Here is a 27,463-nt window from a genome sequence, read left to right as displayed (position 1 = left end):
CATGGAGCAGATCCTCCTGGAAACTATGCTAAGGCACATGGAAAATAAGGAGGTGACTGGTGACAGCCAACATGGCTTCACTAAGGGCAAATTGTACCTGACAAATTTGGTAGCCTTCTATGACGGGGTTACAGCATTGGTGGATAACTGATGTCATCTACCTGGATTTGTGCAAAGCATTTGACACTGTCTCACATGACATCCTTGTCTATTAATTGGAGACACATGGATTTGATGGAAGGAACACTCAGTGGATAAGGAATTGGCTGGATGGTTGCATTCAAAGAATTGCAGTCAACAGCTCGATGTCCAAGTGGAGAACAGTGACGAGTGGTGTTCCTCAGGGGTCAGTACTGGGACCAGCACTGTTTAACATCTTTGCCAGTGACATGGACAGTGGGATCGAGTGCATCTTTAGCAAGTTTGCCAATGACACCAAACGTTGTGGTGTGGTCGACACACTGGAGGGAAGGGATGCCATCTAGAGGGACCTGGACAGGCTTGAGAGGTGGGCCTGTTCATCAAGGCCAAGTGCAAGGTCCTGCACATGGGTCGGTGCAATCCCAAGCACAACCACAGACTGGGGAGAGAATGGATTGAAAGCAGCCCTAAGGAGAAGAATGTGGGCATGCTGGTTGATGAAAAGCTTAACATGAGCTGGCAACATGCATTTGCAGCCCAGAAAGCCAACCATATCCTGGGCTAGATCCAAAGCAGCATGACCAGCAGGTTAAGGGAGGTGATTTTCCCCCTCTGCTCTTGTGAAACCCGACCTGGAGTACTGCGTCCAGCTTTGGGATCTCCAATGTAAGAAGGACATTGAACTGTTGGAATGAATCCAGAGGAGGCCACGAAGATAATCCAAGGGCTGGAGCACCTCTGCTATGAAGACAGGCTGAGAGAGTTGGGGTTGTTCAGCCTGAAGAAGAGAAGGCTCCAGGAAGACCTTATTGCAGCCTTCCAGTCCCTGAAGGGGCTACAAGAAATCTGGAGAGGGACTGTTTATCAGGGAGTGTAGTGATAGGACAAGGGGTAATTGAGATGAGATATGAGGAAGAAATTCTTCCTGGTGGGGGTGGTGAGGCACTGGCACAGGTTGCCCAGAGAACCTGTGGCTGCCCCATCCCTGGAAGTGTTCAAGGCCAGGTTGGATGGGGCTTTGGGCATCCTGGTCTAGTGGAGGGTGTCCCTGGCCATGACAGGGGGTTGGAACTATGTGATCTTTAAAGTCCTTTCCAACTCATAGCATTCTATGATCCTATGATCATCTTATCCTGCAACAACTTTTCCTGTTGTTTGCAAACCATTTTTGGTATCATCAGCATGATTGATAGCCATGAAAATAACATCACTCATGAAATGCGTCTTACTGCTTTGCCAAAGTCTTCTCAAATAGAAGCTCAAGATTAACTCCTGAAAATGCCGGATATATCTCAAATATCTTCTGCTTTTTTATGGAAATAGTCTGTGGTATTGATGTGTTGATTAAAAAATACTGGTAGCATCGGTGTTATGGGATACATGGGCTGGTGATTTACCTCCTTTGGATTTTTCCCCTGCATTTGTTACCCATCACAGCATCATATTTGTTATTCTCAGGCTTGGTAGAGTTCCCAGTGTTGTCAGATTTCCCAGATGAGATTGAAGCAGTGTTGCATACATTCTGCCATCCAGAACAACATGGGATGCTCCAGAAGAACCTCACTTCCAGAAAGCCCAGCTGGACCTCTGCACTGCTCCAGGGTAGCTAGCTGTGACTTCAAGGTTACCAGCTGCTATAAGGGTCTGGAAAAGAGTTTTTGCCAGTAGCTTTTTATAAGGACAGCAGAGGGGATCAAAGACTTGAACATCAGCAGCATGAATCCTGCTCTCAGTCATGCATCCTGCAGTGTGATCAGTCAGATTCTCCGTGTATCAAATTCATATTAGTGCTTCTAAGAGCTTTGCCATAGTTACTAATCAATAGCAATACTAACAAACATCTCCTCTGTCTGACTAAAGAGTATACTGTCTTTGTTTTCCTTTTTTTAACCCACAAACCAGATTATTAAAGTCTCTTTTTATTTTTTTCTGTAACAGGGGAGTTTTTATACATAATTATATCCACTATTCAATTTGTGTCAAGTGATATTCCCAGGTATAAATCTCCCTGCATTTGTTCCTGCAGAATGAAAAAGAAGCCTCAGTGGGGTCAATGTGGTGTTGAGCTATAAAGTACAAAATGCTTTGGTTTCCTGGAGGAGCCGCTTGCCAAGTTTGATGCTGTTGTATTGCTCTCTTTCTAACAGTCTGTTGTTTGTTGCAGATGATTCCTCTGGCAGGAGTTTTTTCACAGGGAAAGGTGGGAACCTAGTCTACTAGAGAACTTCTTCTGTGCGTTATTGGGCACAATCTGTTTTTTAATCAGATTCCTAAACACAAAGGTTGTGTGATCAGCCTGAATGGAAGGGTGAAGTTCATCCCAACTAACTGCAGGTATGTACAGGTGGACATCACCATCTGAACTCGTAATCTGGTTCTTTTTCTCCAAAGGGGGAAAAGGTACTTCAAGGGAAACATTCATCTGACTTGTTCTAGATATCTACTTTAGAAGAAAAGGTCATATCTGAAGGACCTGTTCCTTTCCATAGACTATAAAGTAATCTAGACCACTAGATCATGAGGAAAGGTCTACCTTGCAGACATCCAACAGCAGGTGAAATAAGTAGCTATTTCAAGAGCAGCAATGATCATTAATAAGTATCTCACTTATTAAAAACAATCTCACTTGATCACAGTTTCTTCCAGTTTGACCTTGATCAACTCTGCTGCAAATCACAGTAGTGTGATATTGGCTCCAGCCAGACTAGATGAACTTCATCTGCAACATGGTATGATCATGTTGTTTGATAGAAAATTGAAAATGCTTACAGGAGGTAATTTGTTTAATTAAAAAAAAAAAAAAAAAAAAAGAAAAAGCACTGTTTAAGAATGACTGAAGAATGCATGGCTCTTCTAACTGTTCTTTTAGCCAAGGTATGTAGATAACTATTGGCATATGTCAACACGTGAATTGATGAACAGCTGAAACTGTTACCTATGGAGATGGTCCTGAAGAAGCCATCTCTCTTAAATAGGCTGAAAGACAAATAATTATCATCCAGTAAGCCTAACTGGAACCTTCCTTAGGGCAAGGGTGGGGGAGGCTATAGAAACTTATTTAATTAATCAAGTGGTCCACATTATAATTAAACCAAAAGCAGAAAAACAATTATCTGGGTAACTGCTAGTTAAAGGACATTTCTTTTAATGACTTTGTTCCGTTCCATTTTTAGTTGTGATGCACTAGATGAGATGAGCTAGATATAAGACTTTCCTACGTAATTCTAAGCTAAAGAGTGCTGGATCTCTGCTTAATAGTGAAAATTACAGAGAGAGTGAGAAAGATATGTGTGTACAAAGCTGTATTCCCACATATGCACACTTTTTATTCTCCATCCCCTGCATACACCATTAAAACAAAGTGCTCTGACTGTAAAACAGTGGAGCATTAAAGAGCTATTAATCATTGCTTTGCATTCCTTGCTGCTAGATGTTAATTTCAATTTACAGTCACCTATTCAGTTCCCCTTCAGTGGACTGGCTGGCTCTGTTCCTAAAGGCCAGGACAAAGAGGGAAGGGGGAGAAAGTCACCTCAGGCAGAGATGGGCGAACGTGGAAGGTGGAGGGGCTCCCTTGGGACATGATTCTTCTCTTCCCTCTTTTCTCTGTATTTACATTGGGAATTAGATTGTCCAGATGGAGGAGCTTTCAAACTCTACTGAAGGAGACAATGACATTTCCCAGCTGTCCTTAAGGGGGAAAAAAAAAAAAAAGGAAGGAAGGAAAGAAGGAAGGAAGAAGAAAATTGCTGATTAATCATGTCTGGCCCATGGGGTAAGAATTATAATCATGTTAATGGGGGAAGATTCAATAGTGAGGAAATAAGGACAAGTTAGCCTGGTCTCCTGCCAGCCAGTTTCCTCCTTCTGTGGAGATGACTAGCCAGTTGTGGGGACAGAACCATGTGCCATCCAGCGATGTAGGGATGGTCAAGACTACAGCCACCCCACCAGACTTGCAGAAGAGCTTCAGTGGGTTGTGCTGTATGTTGGGGCTCATCTTGTCCCTCCTGGGCTGTTGGTAAAGCTGGAAGTGACAGTGGTCCTGGTTGAAACACCTCACTGCAGTGCTTGAAAGAAGCTGGGGTGATAGATCAGTCTGCATCCATGAGGTGAGGTGTTAACAGATGTTTCAGCTTGCTTTCTCCCAGTATTTGACATCATGCATATTAAGTCACGGGTTATGGGTTTTTTATGTCTGGTCATGACATGAAGGAGCTGTGGCATTAGGCTATAATAGGAAGAAGAAAATACCATTAGATTTTATTTCTTTATCACCAAAGCCCAGTTTTGGTTATTCTTAGAGTATCTACAAGTTCTGTGGCCTGCCCCTACTGTCCCTTATTCCCTTAGGGACACTTTGTTCAGAGAGTTCATTTCTTCTTGAAGTTATAGGGTCTTATGATGGGGTTCAGGGTTACCCCAGTTTTCCAAACCAGACATTCTGGTTTTCTCTACACTACAGGATGAACCCCAGGCTTGCAAGCAGGCAGGAACAGATGGAGATCTATGAGAGCTCCTCTTCACATTGCTGGTTCCGTCCCAACCATAGCATAACCACACAGCATCCACTCCGTGTTTAGGGAGGCTAGAACATGGCACAGAGATGTATCCTATTATCACCCATCACACAAGAAACAAAACCCTTCTAGGTCTTCTGGGATCCCAGAACATATGGGATCCCATGTTTTTATATATATATATATATATATGTATATATAAAATCTATCCAGCACAAATGGGTGACGTGGATAGTAGCAGGATGAGATGCTGAGGACACTCAGCATGTTCTACTATAGATGGATTGGTGAGTCTCATCTCAAAGGTGACAGTGACAGCACAGTGAGCAGGCAGACCAAGGAGACAAGATCTGTATGTTCAGGGGATATGACCATGTTCAGAGGGCACATTCCTTTAGGAGGAAAAAAATTTCCCTGTGATCCAGCTCTGGCTTCTGCTGGACCTTTTGTGGGAGTATTGACAAAATATTTGGTCCCAGCGAAGCTATGCTGTTTGGCATGTCCCTCAATGTGCTTTTTTCAAAACTTGATGTCAGGGTATGTGTTTTATGACCTGGAGTGTGACAGAAACTTGCCTGAGTGAGCAAGGCCTGTTGGGACAGCATTGGACCCAGTTAGTGCAGCATGTGCATTGTGTCTCTCTGGAGAGCATCCCAGTGAAATTGTCCTGTCATCTTGCCCAGTTTTCTGCCTGCAGTGAGCCACTGGTTCACTCTGGAAAGGAGCCCAGGAGTACACGTGTAGGATGGATGCTCAAGAGACCAGGCACTTTGAGAAGTGAGGCAGAGTCCCCACTTGGCTGTGTGCATGCTCAGCTCAAGAAGAAAGAGTTGAAACAGGTCCCTATCGCCATTGCCTCCTCCTGTGAGCATCTCTTCAGATCCGGCAGATGGGTCCAGCATGGCGCAAATACAATCAGAAATAGCTTTGGCGCAGCTTCCCCATTGATTTCAGACTGTGCCTTCTCTGGCCATGTGGCCAAGCTGGAAGAAGTGTTGGAAAAAGTCAATGCTCAGCCTGCAGAGCCAGGATCTCATTAGGCATGGCAGAGAGGAGCATGGAAAACAAATACCTGGCACCACGATTTCTCTTTAGCAAGAAGGCCATAGATTCTGGTCTAGAGGTAAAACACAGTATTTGCAGCAGATCCTCCCACCTGTCATGCCCTGGTACTGATAGAAGGTCTCATTAAAGTAATCAGCTGTGGAGATGACACTATTTGCTCTCTCAGCTTAGGCTCTGAATTGGTATTGGGGTCTCTGAAATAGGCAGGCTGGTGAGGATGCTGCTGTATGCATGAGCAATAAGAGGGGTCTCCTATTAGCACCGACCTTTGGGGAAATGAAAATAAAGAGAGCAGAGAAGAAATAAAAAAATATCAAGTCCAAGCCAGTGGAATGTCTCTTTCTTTGCCTGGTTTATTCATTGCTGCCTGCTTCCTTATTTACTGTTTATTTATTTACTTGGAGGCGAGGTGACCTTCAAAGCTGCTGCTTGTCACTAGCAGCCTCTTGGTTGCAAGTTGCATGTTAATTTTGGCTTAGACGTGGAAACTGACTGTCCTAGGCATACTGCGGTGGAATCTGTGCCTCTCATTTTCTATGCTATTTAAAAGCAGGGGTCCGCTTTGGGTAGCCAGGCTGGATTTTCAGGCCTAAATAATAAAAGGCTGTAGGGAACATGTGGGCCTGATGATGCAAACTCCCCTCATTTTTATTCCACCTCAGCTCAGTCATATAAGGGATGATATGACTGTCTGCCATAGAGGGATTTTTTTGCAGGTCCCACAGCAGATGTGGAGATGTTCTCTTCCTCCAAACTCTGTCTTTGCAGGGAGCAATCATCCGTCTCCCACAGATTCAATGCAATAGAGTTTATTTTCATTTTTAACGGTCTGTAAAACCAGCCATTTTCCCTCCATCCTTTTCCATCTATTCACAGAGGTCTTCGAGGTGAGTTTATAGCCTCCAGAGCAGCAAGGTCACCGCAAAAACAACCACAAATGCATCCAAATTGTGTCTGTGGAGAATGATCTACAGAGTGACTATACTCATAGTGGCATGATGAAAGGAGGAACTTCCAGGGCAGGAGCCAAAGGAAAATATCAGATGTCTGTGGTATTTGTACCACTGCCAAGATGACAACAATGATTTGTTGGCAGCCATACACTTCAAGCCAGGACCTTGCAAGCCAGGCATCTTGTGGCAGGGTCTATAGTGTGCCCTGGACATGTCCCATTTGGGACACTTCTCTCCATTTCTTTATTATTCCAAGTAAATACAGTGTTCTGCTTAGTGTCCCAATTAAGGCAGCATGGTCTGGAGCAGGGGCTGACTCTGGGCTATTTTGAACAAATAATATTTCCCTGTGCTGTTAGACAAATGCCATACTTCACCCAGAGATGGAAGGTTTTTTTTTTCTGGGAGTGAAAACTTATTGCCCTGGATCTCACTTGCACAAACAGAAAATTTTGTTTATTTGAAAAGAAGAGGAAATGAAGGCAGGAAACGAAGGCAGGAAAAAAAAAAAAATGAAGTCAGGAAAAAAAATAAAGGCAGGAAACTAGTTTCTTGAAAGGGAGGGGTGTGAATGGTATGAAGTCTTCCTTTTCTAACCTTGAAAAATAATTATGGTGAAAATTGTCCCAAACAGTGGAAATATTTCCTTCAAGATATAGGTGCCCCTTTTTTGAACATGCAACCTTAATTTGGCGGAACCTACTCATCATTTAGAATGAACAGCCCTCTAGGAGGAGCTATTTCTTTCCCTTGGCAACAGAGTCTGCTTCAAAGATAAGAATAGACAGCTGTAATAAGGGAAAAGGAGCTCTACACCGAACATTAGAAAAATATGTTACAACAGATGAATGGCAACACAGACACGGGCTGATTTCAGCTAAGCTCTGATTTCTAACCAAGATCTTGAGAGCTTACTGCTGATACAGAGAAAGAGGGAATCTCCAGCAGAAAAATCAGACTATTTTGATTGTCTCTGCTGACTACAGGACAATCCTAGTGACTGGGCTCCTACCAGAGGCATGTCAGCTCCAGGGCTTGAGTTAGATCATCCCAGGGCGTAGAGATAGCTGTCTGCAAAGGTTTGATTTTCTGAATAAAGAAAGCCTGGAGCATGGGCAGGAGGAGAAGAGCCTGTGCTAGAACACAGCAATTCCAAAACAGCCAAATCAGGCCAATTATTTGAAGCAAGGTCTCAGAACAATGCCCTAAATTCACCAGAAGAGCTAATGCAGTTGTCAGATGTATAAGCTGGGGCATATTGACTTAAATGAGGCAAGTCATTTTTATCTCTGGGTATGGATGAAGTGGGGATACCCAATTCTGATGTCCATGCCTGCAAGGGAATATCCAATGCTTGGAGAGACGTCAGAAGAGAGCAACAAAAAAGATTCAAAAGTCTGGAGGAACATCTTTGACCGGGAGACATTTCAAACACCCTGTTCAGTTTCTAAGAATGAAGTCTGGGAGGTTACCTCCTTGTAGGGATGGGACAATTTCAGAGGGGGAGAATGAAGAAAAGCATAACAAGCCAGGTTGGACAAAATAAAGAATAAGGTGAAACAGGGAGAGAATTTAGCATGCTGGAACAACCTCCAAGGGAAACTGGTGGATTTTCAGTGTCTTCAGAACAAACTCTGCAAATTAGGCTTTAGTTCAATACAAAGCACTGGAGCCTTGATGAGAGCAGGTGGGGAAAAACAAGTGGGTTATGATATAAAGATAAGATGAAATAAACTTAAAGACCCTAGTTAATTTTAAGTATATAAATCTATGAAATGAAGCTAAGGTTCAGGCCAACAGAAAGATAGTGGAGCCCTTTCCAGGTTTTGGAGCAAGATACAAACTGAGCACATCTAAGGCTCCATCATGGAATCATAGAATGGTTTGGTTGGAAGGGACCTCAAAGTCGATCTAGTTCCAACCCCCCTGCCATGGGCAGGGACACCCTCCACTAGCCCAGGTTGCCCAAAGCCCCATCCAAACCTGGCCTTGAACACTTCCAGGGATGGGACATCCACAGCTTCTCTGGGCAACCTGTGCCGGTGCCTCAGCACCCTCATAGTGAAGAATCACTCTGCAAAGTTTAATTTTGCAGGCCTGCTCTGATAAAACAGGGGATAAATGGCTCCAGCCATGCAAAGTGAATAGGATGGAGCAGTAGTAGATGCAGAAGTGGAGGAAAGCCCTGGACACTAAGCTGTGCCGCAAGTGCCATCAGGAAGAAGCACAACAGTTGTTTTCCTGGGAACTGCTACACCGATTCCAGGAGTTACCAGTGCCCAAAACTGAGTGAAGGATCTGACTTCCTAGACCCCTGGCTTGGGCAGTGCAGACACTGGTGTGGTTTTTCCCTGCTACACAACTGCCTCCACCTATTCCTAGGGATGGTCCTGGCAGTCAAGAGCTGAGCTTAGTTTTCCTCCCCAACCTTTCCCAGATTTCAACTTGAGGTTTTTAGCCTATGCCCTCCTACATTTTTTTTTTTTTTTTTACTGAATCACTAGCTCCTCTCTCTTTCTCACAGATGCATATTCTTCTCCCACCCACACCAACTTGCAAAGATCTTGTCCTACCTCTGCAGCCCTGCCAGGCTCATCTAAGGCCTCATGATCTGCTGTCAGAAATTATAAAGACATTCCCAATTTCCAGGCTGAGCAGCCAGGATCACATTTGCAATCAGTTTTAATCATAAGTGTAACTGAGTGGATTGCAAGTGATAAGCCCTGTCTGCAGACAGCTGTGATGTAATGAATATGACAGTTCAGAATTGGGCCTGAAGGTTATTTTTGGGGAAGTCAGAGAACCACAAAATTAGACTCAGTGCAGGGGAAAAAGGAAGAGATAAAAAGAGAGTCAGTGCTTCAAACTCTCACCGCTAAGAGATCCCCTCCCTGCCAGACAAGACAAGCTTAAATAATCAAAATTAATTTGTGGAGGAAGGCAGCCACTCAAAGAGAAATCAAACAGGTGACCACAGCTGGCATGAAATTTCACAGGGTGAGAAGGCAAGAGGGATGAAATGAAATAGTTACCAGCTGTCCCTGCCTTCACGAGTCTGGAGGAACAGAGACCCGTTCTCAAAACATTCCAGTGCTGAATACATGAGAAACAGCCCTTTGGAAGAAGGGCTGGGAAAAATCACCCAGGAGCAAACCTGATGTCTCCAAATGCATTCTTGGCTTTTGCCAAATGCAAGTTACAAGTTGGCCAAGCGGCACACGTGGACTGGAAGATACCACAGGTTCCTGCCTCATGTTTCTCTTTCCCACGTCCACAGATCTGCAGAGCAGAGTCCTTGTTACTGCTTCCCTCCTGCTCTGGTGGCCACATGCTAGACCCAGGCTGGTCTGCAGTCCACAAGTGCCCTGCACGTTTAGGCAGAGAATTATAGAGCAACAGAAGTGCAGCAGAGCAGCGTGGGGCAGATGGTGCCTGCTGGGGAGTTTCCTTCCCATCACAAGGCTTGGCTCATCCACAGACCTAGTCATCTCACCAGCTGTTCTCCGTTGCCCTGCACCAGGGACGATGTTACTCATGAGGCCTGGGGTCATGCTGTAACAAATGTGCTTTGCTGGAGCAGAGGTTGAGGTAAAACTGGAAGGAGTTTTCTGATTTGCAACAGAAGGGAGGAGAGACATTACTCCATCAATTAAGCACTATCTTCTGGTCACAGAATCCACGGACTTGGGAAAAGGAGGGACTTGGTTCATGATGTCACAAGATCTCACACAATAAATCAGCAATCACATCATTAGCTAAGGAAGTTTACTTTGGATTTGTTCCTTTGAAGTGGGAATGCACACAGACCAAAGGTTTTTACCTCTATCTATCCTGCCCTTGCTGGGTCATTTCAGGCCGTTGGTCCATCCATCCGAAACTCTCCTCTTGTCATAACGGATCATGGCATCACCCATTTTTGCATCCCGTGTCCTGCTGTACCGCTGGTGTGCTGCCTCCTGGCCTGTCAGATCAAATCACTGGCTTCTCCTGCCTCAGGCCATTGCTAATATTCAATGAGTCAGAAGGGAGCTAAGATCAACTTGACCATCAATAGGATGATGTCACATACTGAAAGAAAGACATGATAAAGGTAAAAGCAGACAGTCTGATATCCCTCCTGATTTCTGTGTCCAGAATTGCAAACTACAATAAAAGTATCTGTTCCTAATGAAAATTCAGCTTCCTCTGCTGACCTCAGTCTGCATGGTGCGTGCTTGGAGACAGGTATCAGTCCAGAGAAGAGCAACCTTCTGCATATTGACTCCCTAAGTAAACTCTTCTCTAAAGCTGAATTGGGTGAAGGTCAGTCTGAGTGGAGGAAACCAGAAAGGTGGCCAACAAATTTCACTTAAATTGTCTTTTGTTAAAAATATACCTGGTGCCTTTTTGTCCTAATATCGCAGGAGTCTGTGCACTTGTTAGCATAGGGAATAAATCTAAATGAGCTGTTAATGTGAACTAGCTAAACTGCAAGAAAGCACAGGTATTTTTATTCAGAGTTACAGCATCCTTAGTTTGACTCATCCTGATTGCTTTGGGCAGAGTTATTTTCCGCACAGATGATAACGCTGTTTGACTAGTCCACCTGTCCACTATATTAACTACAGGTTATCCCTTCCGAATTTCTGTGTCCAACCCCAGCTTGTGTGTTGCCTGTGCTGCTCTCCAGCCAAGGGCTGAGGGATGCTATAAGAAGGAAAGACAGGTCTGATGGACTGTCACGCAGGACACATGGGTTGAATTTCCACTCGGTAAGTGACCTTAAAGTTATTGAATCACCCTGCTCCATGTGTCTAAACACAGCATTGACAACCATCTGTTCTGCCTTCACACTCAACCCACATGTTTCTGAGATGCTTTTGGCAGAAGCCACGGTGGTGCAGGCTCTCTAGTGCATGTAGCTCCTCATCACTACTGCAAGGCTGAAGATAAGGAGTACTTCCAGTGTTATGATGATAGCGTCTTGGCTTGCAAATGGACACTGTGAATCCATCATAACAATTGCCCTTGACCTCAGCCAATGCTTCATGTGAGAGGGAATTTGTAGAAAACTAAGACAAAGACCTGTCCACAGTCATTCCATGACCCAATTGGACTATGGGACTTGAGCTCTGGCTTTTGTATTCACTCAAAAGGGCTCTGCCTTCTTCAGGCTATCTATCTTCTGCCTTACCAATGAATATGTCCGGCTCTGTCCTTAGCAGACAAGCTTCCCACTGACAGGTTTTGCTGCTGGATGCCAGTGAATTCTTTCTGAATCTTCTGTCTGCCTACATTTCCTTAGACTAGGTCTCTAATATCCCATGACTGAGTGATTTTTTTTTTTTTTCCTAGATTAAAAGGAAAAAAATAAACCCATCAAAACACAACCATAATTCTCCATATGGACTGCAGCATGAAGAAATGGGCTGGCATCTTTGGAAACCCAGCCAGAGCTAGGATATTTCAGCACCAGGATTTGTGTCTGGTAACTTTGAGCTAGTTCAGCAATCCTGGTTCAATTGTCATTTTAAAGACATTTTCAGTGAGAAGGAACAAGTAGTTAACACAATGTCATCCACTGGAAGCTTTTTTATCTCTCATGGGAATGATTTGAGCAAATGCAGAGATCTTCTCTGCAAGAACGTAAGAAATGCAATATGAGGTCACACTGATGGTCTAGCTAGCCTGTCTACCTCACTGCCCATATGAGAAGCCAGTTAGGAGCACATATAAGACCAGCTACTTTCCATAATTTATTTGCTTTGTAAACCCCCATCACCAACAACTGCTGCATTTGTGATTTCAGATGCTTTCCCCCTGCTGATCCTATTTATGAGAGTGGCCGTGTGAAGTGATCATTCCTAGCCACATTTAAAACCAATAGAAAAATGTTAATACTTTTAGGACATTTATTTTGGGTTCTTTCTCCTGAAATAGATGCCTTAACCCAGATATAATATGCCTTTTTAGTCCACTCTGACCATGAGGGGAATGCAAGGTAACTAGCTTACATGTTGACAACTACCTTGCCGTTGATCAAACTTCAGTGAGATGTCCCAGTCCCAGCAGAGGTGAGCCTGTTTGCTCCTACTCAACAACTCATTCACTCTGTAGACGTATAAGCTGTTGTTGGATGGAGTGGTGACTGTGCTCCTTAATTAGATGCTTCAATCAAGTGAGAAATGCTAGCTGAGATAAACTGAGTTTCCTTGACCAGTCCCATTCCAAGTGTTTTTTGCTCTGGAAACTTCTATTGTATTGTGTTTACTCTGGAGGAGTTACAAATCCTCAACAAACCTGGTCTGCATCTGCACAGACAGCTTCATCTACTGGCAGATTTCAGAAGAGATCCTAATACCCTTTAGACTAGCACACAAAACAGTCTCCAGCTGTTTTCAGCCCTCCAAGAATATCCATCTGGAGTTGGAGATCAGAGCCCTGGCATGTCACCCAATAGCATATGGACTGTAAAAATAAGGCCTCAAGGCATAAACAAGGTCAACTCCTGAGTGTTCACTTTCACATGAATGCCTGGTCCAGAAGCTGAAGATCTGTCAGCAGATGCTTCCTCCTGCTGTATAGCCAGACTTTGCACATCCACCCAGTGCCATCAGTGATATGTGCTGCTCTGCTGTGTGCCTCCGGGTTTCTCCTTCTGTAATCCAGATCATACCCTTTGTGACCCTACCCCCTGGAGATCCAACAAATCCCTTTTCAGATTGATCATCCACCAGATGCTGGTGCTGTGACTTGTCAAAAAACTTTGATCTCCACTGATCTCCTGGTAGGACCAATCTGCTAAGTTTTTTGAACTAGTCTGTACTGAAAATGGGAGACTATAATGGGTCTCCTTGTGAGTATTATTAATATTGCATTTGATGTGTGTGGACGTGAGCCATACTCAAGCAAAAATGGTGATGATATTATCAGTTTTCAACATCTTTTAAATCAATTCTCCAGAAAGAGAGATAGCTTCACCATAAATAGGGAAGCTTTGCTATATAGAGAGAAGCTGAAGTACGAGGAGGTGTTGTGACAAGGATAAGGTCATACAAAAAAGGCAGCAGAGCAGATCTAATGCCCTTTCCACTGTCACTTCATATCTCTTGGAGCCTTACATGGTCCCTTGTAGAGTTGAATTCTGGCATGGTCAATACTCTCTTGTACTTTTAAATCCTCTTCCTCATGTGATCTTACCATAATACTGAAAGGCAATGCCAACTGCATAGCACAACTGCAAAGCAGTGAGGTTTGATTCGTGGTCATACCTCCAAGAACTTGAGAAACTGTCTAGGGGTTCAAATCCTGCACGACACCACACAGCAAACAAGAAGCATTAGTCTACAAAAACCTCTTCAGGAGGCTCGAAGCTGGTCCAGAAAAAGGTATCAGATTCCTACCTTCCTGAATAATAGAATCATAGGATTGTTTTGGTTGGAAAAGTCCTTTAAGATCATCAAGTCCAACCATTAACCCAGCACTGCCAAGTCCAACCACTAAACCATGTCCCTAAGCACCACATCTACACGGCATTTAAATACCTCCAGGGATGGTGACTCCACCACTTCCCTGGGCAGCCTGTTCCAATGCTTGACAACCCTTTTGCTGAAGAAATTTTTCATAATATCCAACCTAAACCTTCCCTGGATCAACTTGAGGCCATTTCCTCTTGTCCTATTGCTTGTTACTTGGGAGAAGAGACCAACCCCCACCTGGCTACAACCTCCTTTCAGGTAGTTGTAGGGAGCAATCAGGTCTCCCCTCAGCCGCCTCTTCTCCAGGCTAAACAACCCCAGTTCCCTCAGCCACTCCTCATCAGACTTGTGCTCCAGACCCTTGACCAGCTTCGTTGCCCTTCTCTAGACATGCTCCAGCACCTCAATGTCCTTTTCTTGTAGTGAGGAGCCCAGAACCAAACACAGTACTTGAGGTGCGGCCTCACCAGTGCTGAGTACAGGGAGGCAATCACCTTACTAGTCCTGAAGGGCCACTATGAATTCCCAAGTTCTTAAACACAAATGTTGAGGTGTCATCAGGCCCACAAAGGACACAGCTACAAGGTAATGGAAAAAAGAGCACTAGGCAAGCTGTCCTGTGTAACAGCCTAGTACAGGATCTGATGGAGCATCCCAAGAAATTTGTGCTGGAAGGAGGATGGATATTAGATGTTAGATGTTAGAAAGAAATTCTTTACTGTTAGAGTGGTGAGGCACTGGAACAGGTTGCCCAGAGAGGTTGTGGAGGCCCCATCCCTGGAAGTGTTCAAGGCCAGGCTGGATAAGGCTTTGGGCAACCTGGTCTAGTGGAGGGTGTCCCTGCCCACAGCAGGGAGGTTGGAACTAGATGATCTTTAAGGTCCCTTCCAACCCTAACCATTCAATTCTAGTCTATATCTCTGGAGACTATTTCTAATGACTCTGAGATAAGCATGGCTGGGAGAGTGGGGCTGACAGTGCCAAGGACAGAAGTTTCCATCCTTAGGAGAAGCTAGAAAATTAACATGATGGTCATAATGCAAGAACTGATTACATCCATGGTGGATCACACTGTAGGTCTACCTAGCCCAGTACAGGGAAGAGTATAAGATCAAGCACAGAGTAATGCCTTTATTTTTACAGCCTCTAGAGAACCAAATAATAAATATTCCTAAGGTATCTTTGTATTTACCAGGAATTCCATGAATCTTTTTCCATTAAGTTGTTTAAAATTTTTAGATCAAGTAAACTTTTAGCACTGGCAGTATCCCTTGGCAAGGAGGGATTAACAGATTAACTGCACCTTGTGTGAAACAGGTTTTTTGTTCTGACCTGCTATCATTTCAAGCACCTTTTTTGTCTTTTCAAAGAAACAAAAATAGTTGCTCTCTTTCATCCTCTTCATGCCACTCATAATCTGATAGACCATTATCATACTCTGCTTCTGTCATCTCTTATTCAGATGAAATATTCCTAGAGTACTTCATTTTTCTATACCTTTGATCAGTCTATTGCCCTTCTATGTATCTTTTCCAGTTTTGCTGCATCCTTTCTGGGAGGGGGGACGCCAGAGCTACTCAAAACATTCAAGAAACAGGCACACATTGAATTTACCCAGAGACATAATAATGCTTTCTATTTTGATCTCTATTCCTTTTCTATTAATTCTTAACATTCAATTTGCTTTTTGTCACTACCATTGAACACTGAGGTGACATATTCATAGAGCTGCCTATTATAAACACCAACTCATTCCTGGGTAAGTAATAGTCCATTCAAAGCTCATCACTGTATGTAAAGTTAGGATTGCTTTTTTTTCCCCCTTGTGTACCACCCTGTACTTATTTCCACTGAATTTCAGCTGCTATTTTGTCATAAAATCACTCAGCAGTGTGACGTCCCTCTGCAATTCTTCCACATCATCCCTCATCATTACTACCTTGTATAGCATCATCAGAGGATTTAAGTCACCTCATTACATCACTCAGCACCAACACACCTGAGTTACGTCTCCCTTAGGGGTATTTGCCCACCTTTCCATCTTGATGACCAGTCTCTGTTCTAAGTAGCAGTAATGCAAACACCTATGGAAAAAAAACACACTTATGCTATTTGTTTCTTTAAGTTCTTGGGTATAGGCAGGTAGCACTGACACAAGTAATGGCTTTGCCTTTATCTGTCAGTGGTGAGTACATGTACTGAATTCAGAGCAAGCTGTTTTGAATAGGCTGTGAAACGGGAGCCTCTGTGTGTGCGCTTGCCTGTGTATCTTTTAATCTGCTTCTTTTTACTGGTGCACATGTGACTTTGTGTGTGGCCTTCCTCTGAATTTATTTTACTTGCTTTTTGATTGCAATAATAATACTGGTGTTAAAAAAGAAACCTTCTCCTTTAAATTCCCCAATGCCAAGAAATGAACTTTGAAATATGAAGGTTAGCAAAGACTTTGGGAACAACTTTGAAAGCAGCTAAGCTGTAAGTGATCGTCTTGTCCTTTAATCAGATGCTTGGCTTTGCAGCTCCAGCCATCTTCACGGATTAACTCCCATGAACTTTCTGAACTGCTTTTATGGAAAAGCACATCAAACAGATGACGCTGCTAAGAAGGAATTAATCAATTAAGCAGAAGCAGAGAAACCTACTCTCTGCTGAGAAACTGGTCTACTGTCACCTTCCCCCTACCCACCTCCTGCGTTCCACCTTGCTCTAAAACTTGTTTTCTTTATATTAGATGAAGGAGATGATTGAAATTTAGATGTAGATTCACCCCACACACAGCTTCCCTTCCTGCCATTTTTCTTCTAAGATAAATATATTTTGTCTAGTCTGTAATTGTGAGCTCTGCAGGGACCAGCAGTCTCCAGTTGTGGCAATATTGCTGGCGTGCATTTCCTAGTGAGTCAGGATGAATAGACTGAACGATCTTGCAGTGCCTTGGGTGATGAACATTTGTCTCCCTGCGGTGGAGGGTCGTAGGGTTTCTGTCTGCATCTCCAACAGGAGCTATTTAGGATGTGGCATTTCCATAGCTATCTCAAAGGCCACCTGCGTGCCCCAGTAAATCAGGGAGGTGGTAACAGCAGTGTGTCTGGTACCCCTCAGACTGAGTAGGAACTAGTTGGATGCTAAAGGCGCAGTGGGGTCTCCTAGCAGATTACCAAACATCATGCCTAGGGGAGGACAAAATGAGCTCAGCCATATTGCTGCTGCCAGGCACAGGAGGAAGCTACAGGATAAAGGGATTCACACTGTGCTATACGACAGCACTGCTTGGTCACCTCCCTGCTAAAGACTGCTAAGTACTTCCTGAAAATCTCTGGGTTTAGCCTCAAGAGGCAGCTATGAGCTCATGTGTTCTCATTTGTGGTGACTGACAAGCTACGGGCATCATTGAGGAAGCTGAGCCCAGTGGTTGAGGGGGTCTGAGATGGGACCAGCCAGCTGGGATGCAGCTCAGTTCTCCACTTCTGTGTGGTCTTCGGTGAGTTGCATAGGCTTGGATTCAATGTACAACTTTAGCCAGGTAACAGACATCTGGTCTAAGTTTATCTTCTAGGGGCTTTCTATCATCAGTGCAGAGAGAGGAATTTCCAAGGAGAAAATTACCCCTTCCTGAATTAAGTGTGCAGATCAGGTAGTATGAAGTGGTCACTGGAGGTGTGAAGGAAGGAACCCAAGTGTCTTGCCAGCTATCATGCTCCTACATGCCATCATAAATATCTGTACCTATTTAGGGCATCCACCAGTGTTCTAAAATTGGATTCACAGTATTTAATTCCTCTTTGTATGTCAATATAGAGAAACTGGGGATGCAAGCTCAGATTTCCTTTTTTCTCCCCTCGTTCAGACTTCTTTTGACTTGAAAAGGGATGATCTTTCATGACAGGAAGAGTTATGAAATTATAGTGTTGCCGCAGATGGCATTTAAGGGAGGTTCCTCCCATCTGTTTGCTCTTGAGAGTGTTACATTCCTGATGTTATAGATTTTTGTAAAAGGCAAAGCATATTTCCAAGAACATGAATTTTGAGCTACCATATTAACCTGGACAGCCAAATGGACAATAAGCAGGGGAGCAGTCTGCAGAAACTTAGCTGTATGGCCTCTGTAAAAGCAGTTCTGCCTTTTTTTCTACAAGATGACATGACCTCCTTTCAGGACAACTCTATCCACAGCTTCAGGACTACTTGGAGTCCAAGTCACAGATTTTGTTAACTGAAGAGTTGGAGTTTTTCTTGCAGAAATGAGATCATTCCTGTAGTTCTCAAAAATGATCCTTGTAATCTGGACTAGGATATACTGCATCATTAGGACCTTCTCTCCCTGGTCACATTCACTCCATCATATCAAGTGATTAGGAGACATCTTAATACTTCTGTTTCTTGTCTGTACTGGTCCTGCAGGGAGGCTGATCTACAGGAGATGGTGAGAATTTTTCTTCTAATTCCCACTCTAAAACAATTCCTGGTCTATTTATCCTCATTTTTACTCATGTTAGCACTGCCATTTTTCTTAAGTACCTCTTCATCCTCCCTGGTGCTTACCCCAGGTGTATTTAGAAAAGTGCTTTTATAAATGGAAAAGATCTGTTGGTTTTCAGCTTATTTCCAGCTGGGTAGGTGTTTGAAGTATGGCTGTGCAGGTCTCGGGTAGTAGGAAGACGGAAATGTATCAAAGGACTAGTTAACATCAAAGCAACTCCCTCTCAGAGAGATCTCTCCTTCTTCCGAATACTACTTTGTTACATTTTGTACAATATCTCTTGTTTCTGGATATCACAAGAATTCCAGCAGTCTAATAACTTCCGATAGCCATGCATGGCTACTTTCCTGCTGTCACCCATCTGGGTCTATGGATGATTCAGCCTTTAGGTTATGGGTTGGGATATAACTCTAGTTTTTCAGCTTAACCATTCCCCAATGAATATAGAGATGCTGGAACTTCATTACAAGGCTGATAATATTACTCCAAACATGGGGGATTTCCATGCTTATGTCTCGTCCTCAGTATATACTCTGAAGCCAGTGAGCACTACTCTTCCAGCCCAAATCCTGGGGCACACAGAGCCTTCCAGCATCAGTGGAAGACAGAACTGTGGAACAGATGAGGTTGGAGACACCTCTGGTGATTGCCTTGTCCAACTATTCTGCTCAAATCAGGGTCAGCTAGAGCAAGATCATCAGGCCCTTGGCTGGTTGCATTTTGAATATCTCCTGAGATGGAGACTCCACAGCCTCTCAGAGTAACCTGCTCCAGTGTTCAACCATCCTCACAAGAAAAAAATGGCTGGGTTTAATTATTTTAAACAGATTTTTTTTGTATTTCAATTCATGTCCATTGCCTCTTGTCTGTTCACTGGGCACCACTGAGAAAAGTCTGGCTCTGTCTTCTTTACACCCTCCCATCAGGTATTTATACGCACTGATGATATCCCCACCTTAAAATGGCCCTTCTCTTCTCCAGGCTGAACAGTCCCATCTCTCTCATCTTCTCCTCATATGCCAGATCCTCCCGTCCATTGATCATCTTTGCGGTCCTTTGCTGGACTCTGTCCAGTATGTCCATGTCTCTCTTGTACTGGGGAGCCCATACTGGAGATAGCACTCCAAATGTGGCCTCACCAGACCTGGGCAGAGGGAAAGGATCATCACCCCCAACCAGCTGGCAATGCTCTTCCTTAAAAAAGGTCCCTCTGTTTTTAAAAACCAAGACCTGAAAGCAAATCTGTGCTCTCTGAGAGCTACAGCACACTGCTGAGTGGTTTCAATGCCCAGCACACTTAGTCCTCAGCTAAGATACTTTTGTAGCAGGGAATTCCAATAAAGTTAGGGTATCTGCAGCATTTATAAGGTTTGTCAAGATCACTCCTGCAGCAGTAAGCACCGATGTAATGGCTTGTGAAGAAATAAAAGGGAGAGGAAAAGGCGCATTTTATTTATGGATTGAGAGTTAAGACCTTTCCGATAGTGCTATTTCCTGACTTTAATGAGCAGGCTATCTTGATCCAATCTTTTTCATTGCATTTTTGTCCCCCAATCATAGGATTTTTATTTTAAAGGGCACAAACCTGCAAACATTGTACCCAGCTCTGCTTGAGCCTTCTGGAAAATAATATTCCAGTTTTGGAGAGGATTGCAAAGAGTAACTGGCAACAAGACCAGCCCTGTGATTTGTATTTGCATGTCATTTAGAAAAACAGAAAGTGGCTGATTACAGAGAGGAGGATCTGCAGGTTCAATAACCCTCCATTTTGTGACCCTCGAAATCTTGTTACAAAGAAAAAGGACACACTATATCTGTAGGAAAAAAACCCTCTTATTGTTAGCCTAACTACAACATTAACAGTTGGATCAAAATATACTTATTATTACTCCAGTTACACTAATCCTAACACTCACAGTCCAAAGTAGCATGGAATAGCATCATTAATAATAAAGGCAAAATCATTATGGAAAACAAATTCCCTTTTCTCTGGTGTGATGCTCGCCCTGCTAGCATCCCTCCAGGCCCTACAGTTGAAGGCCCAAGTGTCCTACAGCAGAAACTTGAGGTCTGTCACTGCAGTCTTTACCACCCTGAGGTCTTCCCTGGCAGGAGTGTGATGTCCATAGTGGGGTTTCTTCCCCCTCACTCTTGGGTCCCCCCAGGGGTGTCTTCATCCTCCCTCTCCCCATGCCCTGCTCCCCTCTCCCTGGTCCCCAGCACCAGTGGCAGAGCTGCCCAGCTCCAGCCCGGGCACACCAAGATCTGGTGTTTGCTGGGCAGTGCCTGCCCGGGGCGGCAGCCCTTGGCCATGCGGGGTGTCCCCAGCGCTGAGCTCAGGCAGGTCGGGCACGAGTCCTTGGCCATGGGATGCTTGTGATCGCAGGGACACCCAGCTCAGGGCACGGCAAGACCAGAGATGTCATGATACCCTGCAGTGTTGCAGTGCAAAGTCCATGGCCTACTGCTAGTGATGGTCAAAATGATACTGAGTGGTGTGCAAGTCATTCATGACTTCTGGAAGGAAGTGGGATTAGGACTTTGGCTGTACTGTGCAACAAATCAAATGAAAAGTCTTCATTAAAGCAGACTCTCCCATAGGTTCTGGTGTCATAAGGATACACTGCTACCCAATATGGATGCCATTTCTGCCAGTAGGACAGAGGAGTCTCTACCCTACAACTAAGCAAGAGTCTGTGCTGGACCAGTCATGGCACTAAAATTGGACACAGAAGGGTCTCAAAACAACATGTGTTTGTCTGGAAAAATCCTCTCCCTTTTTGAGCAGGGAGTTGGACTAGATGACCTCTGGAAGTCCCTTCCAATCTAAATTAATTTATTATTCTATGAATGAACCCTTATTATATGGCTGACACCAGTATCTGGAAAGGAGCACGCACATGCCTGGAGTGAGTGGAAAACAGTCACCCCTGTAGGGGCCAGTGCCAGGATCTGGACTGAAACATGCATATCTAGTTGGGAAGAGCAGCGGATCTAGAAACAAATGTACATACATCTCTAGCATGATCACAAGGCATTGCCGACATCTGAGCATGTGGAGCAAGGTCCACAACCAGCTGCCCAAAATGAAGCAGCTCTACTTGAGCGAATTCCCTGGGAACAGTGAGGGCTCAAGATGGGAAATCCAGGCTCCTGCAGCTACCAGCACAGCAAGTCTGGAAATAAGATATGGGCTTTTTCTACCTTATGACTATGCACGAGATGCTGATCAATCAATCAACGTGCTTGGTTGAGATGATGAAGGACAGCACAGCCATGTCAGCACATAGTCCACTGATCTCAAGCAGGACCTCAAGTTCTTCTGCATCACCATTCCTTCCATGCCCCACATTGTGGTAGAGGCAAGTTCAGCTATGCTATTGATGGGACAGAAGAAAGCAGAAAATAGATGAAGATGGATGAAGGCTTCCACTGAGACAACTGGCTGCACTTGAGCATGGCTGTAATGCAGTGGGTGTGATCCAGTTGCCTACACAGACATTGAGTGCCATTTGAGATGTCCCAGGGTGTCCTGCCTGGCCTCTTCTACCAGCCCAGCAGGGCACAGCTCTCCAGTTGGTCCTGTGCCATATCTGCTGGCCTCACGCACCCCAGGGCATCTCAGATGGCACTTGCTGATATATTTAGAAAAGTGCTTCACAACGCCAGGTGGGCTGTCTGACATCCATTGCTTTTCTAAATATAGGCAGGTACCAGAGGAGATGTCTGAACTCTGCTGGAGCTGTTGTCTCCAAACTGTTTCAAAGTCAGAAATTAAAGAAGAAAGTAAGTTTCTCATTAACTGCTGGGCTCAAAGGCCTGTTCATCTCGGTTTCATGAGAACATAATTGAAAGCCAGGCTGTTTTTCACTTCATTTTGTGTTTGGGTTCATCCCCTTTGCCACAACTTCCCACAGCCCTTTTTAATGAAGAGCACAAAAGCCTGTTTTCAAAGAACATCTTTTCCTGTGGTTTAGGTCCTGTGATATCCTAAAGAAAGGAGACACGGAGTAGCACATAACACATCAGAATTTGCCACATGGTAACAGCCTCCTTCTACTCTCTTCCTTAGTTTAACAATTTCTTAAGCCTCCTTTCCCTTTCAGATATCTTATAGAAGAAGAACAGTATATAGGATCAGCACTTCCTGTCCTGCTATAAAGCCCAGAGGATGCTCTGTAGAAGTCTATAGCCAATCATGTGTCACACTGGCATGTACAGCTGAGGTCTACTACCAAAGCACAACCTCCAGATATTTATCAGCGGGGACTCTACCTCTGAATGGAGGCACAAGGCTCCAGCACTTGTTTCTGAGCTGCTAGAGGGTATAATGCCTTCCTTGCCATCCCTTTCCTGACTGCCTAGGGGACTGGTACCACTTTTGCCTGGTGTTTTCAAGAGGCTTGTGTTGTCTAGTCCACCTTTTTCTAAGTGATAGGAAAAACCTTTGCACTGAAAATAAAACTACACCTTAAAACATGCTGGGCCCAGAGTGCAATCCTGGAGAGACCTTCTGTATCTGTCCCCAGAGTGAAATCCAGCTTTTCAAACAGATGAGCCTCCCTGCATCTGCTGATGCTGATGGCACATGCTGGTCTGGTTGCTGATGAAGCACTCACCTGGCTTCCCTACAACAGACTATTTATACATGATATGGGGAACCCTTCCTACATTTACAAGGCTTGTATTTTGACCAGATTAGAAAGGTCTAATTATAGCATGTTTTACAAGTGCTGCTTATTTCAATGACTCCAGAAACATGAAGGCAATCTCTTGCATCACCTCATCTCTCACTAACGAGCTTTGTTTTGCTCTAGCTGTTAAGCCTGATGATTTGAAGTAGTCATAGCCATGCTCTTCTGGCTGAAGCATGGCATAAACTAAGGCTTGCTGACAGATCTGTGCCTAGTAGCATCAAGGCTACTAGATAAGACAACCAACAAGGACCGTTGGCAACTTCTCAGCCTGCTCTGCGTTGATGAAACAACAAGTCGTTGTGGTTAAACCATGCAGTTCCCTCAGGCATGCTGCACCATCTATCTGCTATGAGGTAATGAGAGCGAGAAATACCTGCACCTACTGGGGACCTCTGAAAGCCCGTCACCTGGAGAAGGGTTTAAGGTGCTGCTGTTACTTACCAGGGCACTTGCATACACAGTGAAGAAGAGGGGAGAAGCAGAGGTAAAGCACTGATGTCCCATATTTTCGGATGGGCCCTCTGCACTGCTGGTTTCTCTAATTTATATGTGGATGGCTGGAGGCATCTAAGCCGCTCCAGGCAGGGAAGGGCATGGGTGTGCATGGGGAGGGTTGTGACACCCTGGTGGGACCTTTCTTGAATGATTCACATGTCAGTATGGTGGGCAGAAGCTGGGAGGTCTGTGGAGGTTGCAGGGAAGAGAAACAGCCAGTAGTGTAAAAATTAGGAGCAAACTGGTGCTGAGGGATTGGGGTTGTGGGACCTCAGCTCCCTCTCTCAGACCTGAGGAGATGCGACATGACTGCAGCTTGGTGAGGCATTGGTTTAGGAACCAGACCCACTGTTTTTAACACCTGTTTTATCCCATCTTGAAGCCTTTAAGAAGGGGCTTCTGGTTTTCACTTGCAGATTATTGCTGCTGGTCTGGTGCATCTCTTCCTGCCTTATCCACCAGCTGATGGTGCTGGCTGCCCCATCCTGTAGCCCTTCTTCTCACAAGCTGCATTCAGAGGCCATCTCCTAGACCCATATCACTTTCCTGCACCAATGGTCTCTTTATATCCTATATTTTACCTTAACGGTGGTGGGGTCTACTAGGCAGATTGGATCTGGATGGATTAGGGACTGATGGAGTAACTGTGAACCACAGACAGTCCTGGAGGAAGGATTGGCAGGCTTGGGTTAATTTTTCCCTTCCCCCCCTGCTTCATCTTTACTGTGATAAGAGAAAGAAGAGAACAGCAGAGGAGATGCTCGATTCCTCATCTGACAGTACCCCTGGAAGGTCACGGGAACACCAAATTGTGATGAGACTGGCATATTTTTAATTCTCTCTCATTACAGCCCCCGTTAAAGCCATATTACAATAATTGCTTTAGTTCTGCTACGGTATTTGCAGGTCTTTTAATGTAGCTGTTAGCTCAGTGTGCAGGGAACAAACACCAGCCAAAAGAAAAGGGAAAAAAAAAAAAAAAGAAAAAAGAAAGGAAAGGAGAGGAGAAGAGGAGAGGAAATACTCAAATGAAAGCCTGGTAGACTAGCAGAGAGGGTTCAGGACTGCCCCAAACTTGGGTGAGATGTAGGAGGTGGTGAAGTCCAGGCTTGCTGGGGATGCTGCTCATATCCTGCTGCTGAGGGACCTCTGTGAGCTGAAGACAAGTTTTGGGTTCTCACATCTCACACCATAGACTCCCACAAAACCATCTCTTGTGAGAGAAATAGGAGGTTTTTACTCTCCGCAAGGACTGGCACAATGGAGAGAGGATGCTGCAGTGGTATTTTGCATTTTCTTGTGATGTTTTGAAGCACCCCTCCATACTCAGTCCACTCTGGGGCACTTAGTGTAACAGCCCTCTCTTTTGGGCACCAGTCTGGGATTAAGACAATTCTATGGATTCAGTGCAGGTTAGAGATTTACTCACAAGACACAAACCCCAAGTCTCAGTGCATGGACAGGGATGATTCATCACCCACTTTGAGGTGCTTGCTCAGCTCAGCAGCCCTCCCAGGAGCTGTGCTGTCCATGATTTCAGCCTCGCTCCCTTCTGTAGCCACTCCTGGCTTTTTTGTTGCCATCCTCAGTCAAGTGAACCTGCTCTGCCTGTGCTCTCCAGGCTTGCACAGCCCCTCTCCCTGCAGCCAGCTTTGCCTCCTAACCCCCTATGCTCCCCCACATCTGCATCCCCCACACCCTGACCCAGCGCTCATCAGTTCCTCATGTAAACCATTGTCCCACCACAAGAGAAACACATCAAACCTCCCCACCCTCAAAAACGCTGCCCTAACCACTGCTCACTTCAGAAAACCACGAATATGACATAGGCACACCCTTTACAACGCAGACACTCTTCCCATCCCATACGACCACGATGCAGCTGTGGGCAGCAAGCCCTTTGCTTCCAAGCACGCTTTCCTCCCCACATGTGCTATGCGTTCAAAAAGCATGCCCACCGTGAAGATATGCCCCTTTCTCAAACCCACACCCTTTCACACACAACACAAACACACACTCTCACACTTTCTCCATTCCCACAACCATCCCTTATTCATTAAGGTCTCCATAGGAATTTTCAACTATGTGAAGAATTGTTCATAATCAGTTAAAAAAAAAAAAAAAGAAAAATAAAATCTCCTAAGCTGTCAGCAATCCTCCAGAAAACCAGAAACAGATCTGAGCACCATTTGGTCTAATTAGTCTTGATATTTCACACAACATATTTCTCAATTTTCGATGGAGAAGGAGATAAAAAAAAATCCCTCTGAGGAGAACAACAGGAGTATTTCTGCAGAGGGTTTCAATGGCAAAGCCAAAGGGAACTCTTAATAAACAAATGTACATTTATATTCCTTTACTGAATCTTTCACAACAGTTGCTTCATCTTCTGCTTCTACGAGCATGTGCAGGCCTGGGGTGGGCCAAATCTGCAGCTGGCATGAATCAAAATAGTTCTTCCCTCAATATAAATTTCTTAATTTTTCTCTTCTGTGGTGAGATCGAAAGTAATTGGTAATCAGCCTGTATCTCCCATCCTATAGGATGGTGTTTGTGTTGGTGGAAGGGTGCTGAGATACACAACAGAAGATCCAGCTGTGTTATGCCCATCTCTACACCTTCATTGACCTCTGTAGACTGCAGCAAGTGCTGGGCTCTAATGTATCCGAACAAAACTATACAGAGCAAGTGAAATCTGCCTCCATAGACAGGTACTTCTCAATCCACATATGGCATCTCCAGGGTTCCTCACATACTTACAGGAGCAAATATGTAGAAGGCTAGTTTTTGCGGGTGACCAGCTCTGACTCTGGTGATGGTGGTATCCCATGGCTTGAAGCAAATTAAGAGGTTTTCTATGTGAGATGTGCAAGAGCAGAGTATCTACATCCCCTCTGCAGTCAGGAGAAAGAGGATGGGTGTCCTCATGGTTTGAAGCATCTAAGTTGGAGATGTAGGTGCCAATCTCATCAGTGATTGTGGAAGGAGTCTAGACAATTATCTAGGGATGGTATCCAATGATTACAACACAGAATATGTCTCTGAGCATGTCATCCTCAGCTCTCTTTTTCAGAAGAGACAGTCAATGTGGGCAATGAAATTTAGTGTGATTCATCTCTTCCAGAGATGACATCCACTTTTCATCAGTTGAATGACAGCTTAAACTCCACTGATGATATTGACTCAATCATCTCAATTGTTTTCAAAGGGAGCGGGACACCTAGCTCAGGTGCAGGCTTGTACATCAAAAATACCCAAGAAGGGGAATCCCTCTCAAAGAAGGGGAGAGGAATTTAGCTGTGTAAACAAAGACATTCCATGGCATTTGCTGTAGACAAGGATGGGTATGCAAACAAACCCACATGTATGTTCATGGAGCTCTCATCACTAAAGTCAACAAAACCCAGAGCTCACTGTTTTGGTTTGCATGGCAAGGTTTTGGTGGTGGGGGGACTACAGGGGTGGCTTCTGTGAGAAGCTGCTAGAAGCTTCCCCTGTGTCTGACAGAGCCAATGCCAGCCGGCTCCAAGACGGACCCGCTGCTGGCCAAGGCCAAGCCAATCAGCACCTCTGTGATAACATGTTTAAGAAGGGGAAAAAAAGGAGTGACAGCTTTTGCAGCCAGAGGGAGGAGTGAGAAGATGTAAGAAACTCT

Source organism: Balearica regulorum, chromosome 1 (genome assembly GCF_011004875.1).
Source record: "Balearica regulorum gibbericeps isolate bBalReg1 chromosome 1, bBalReg1.pri, whole genome shotgun sequence".
NCBI lineage: Eukaryota > Metazoa > Chordata > Aves > Gruiformes > Gruidae > Balearica > Balearica regulorum.
Note: the sequence above shows the minus strand (reverse complement) of the source record.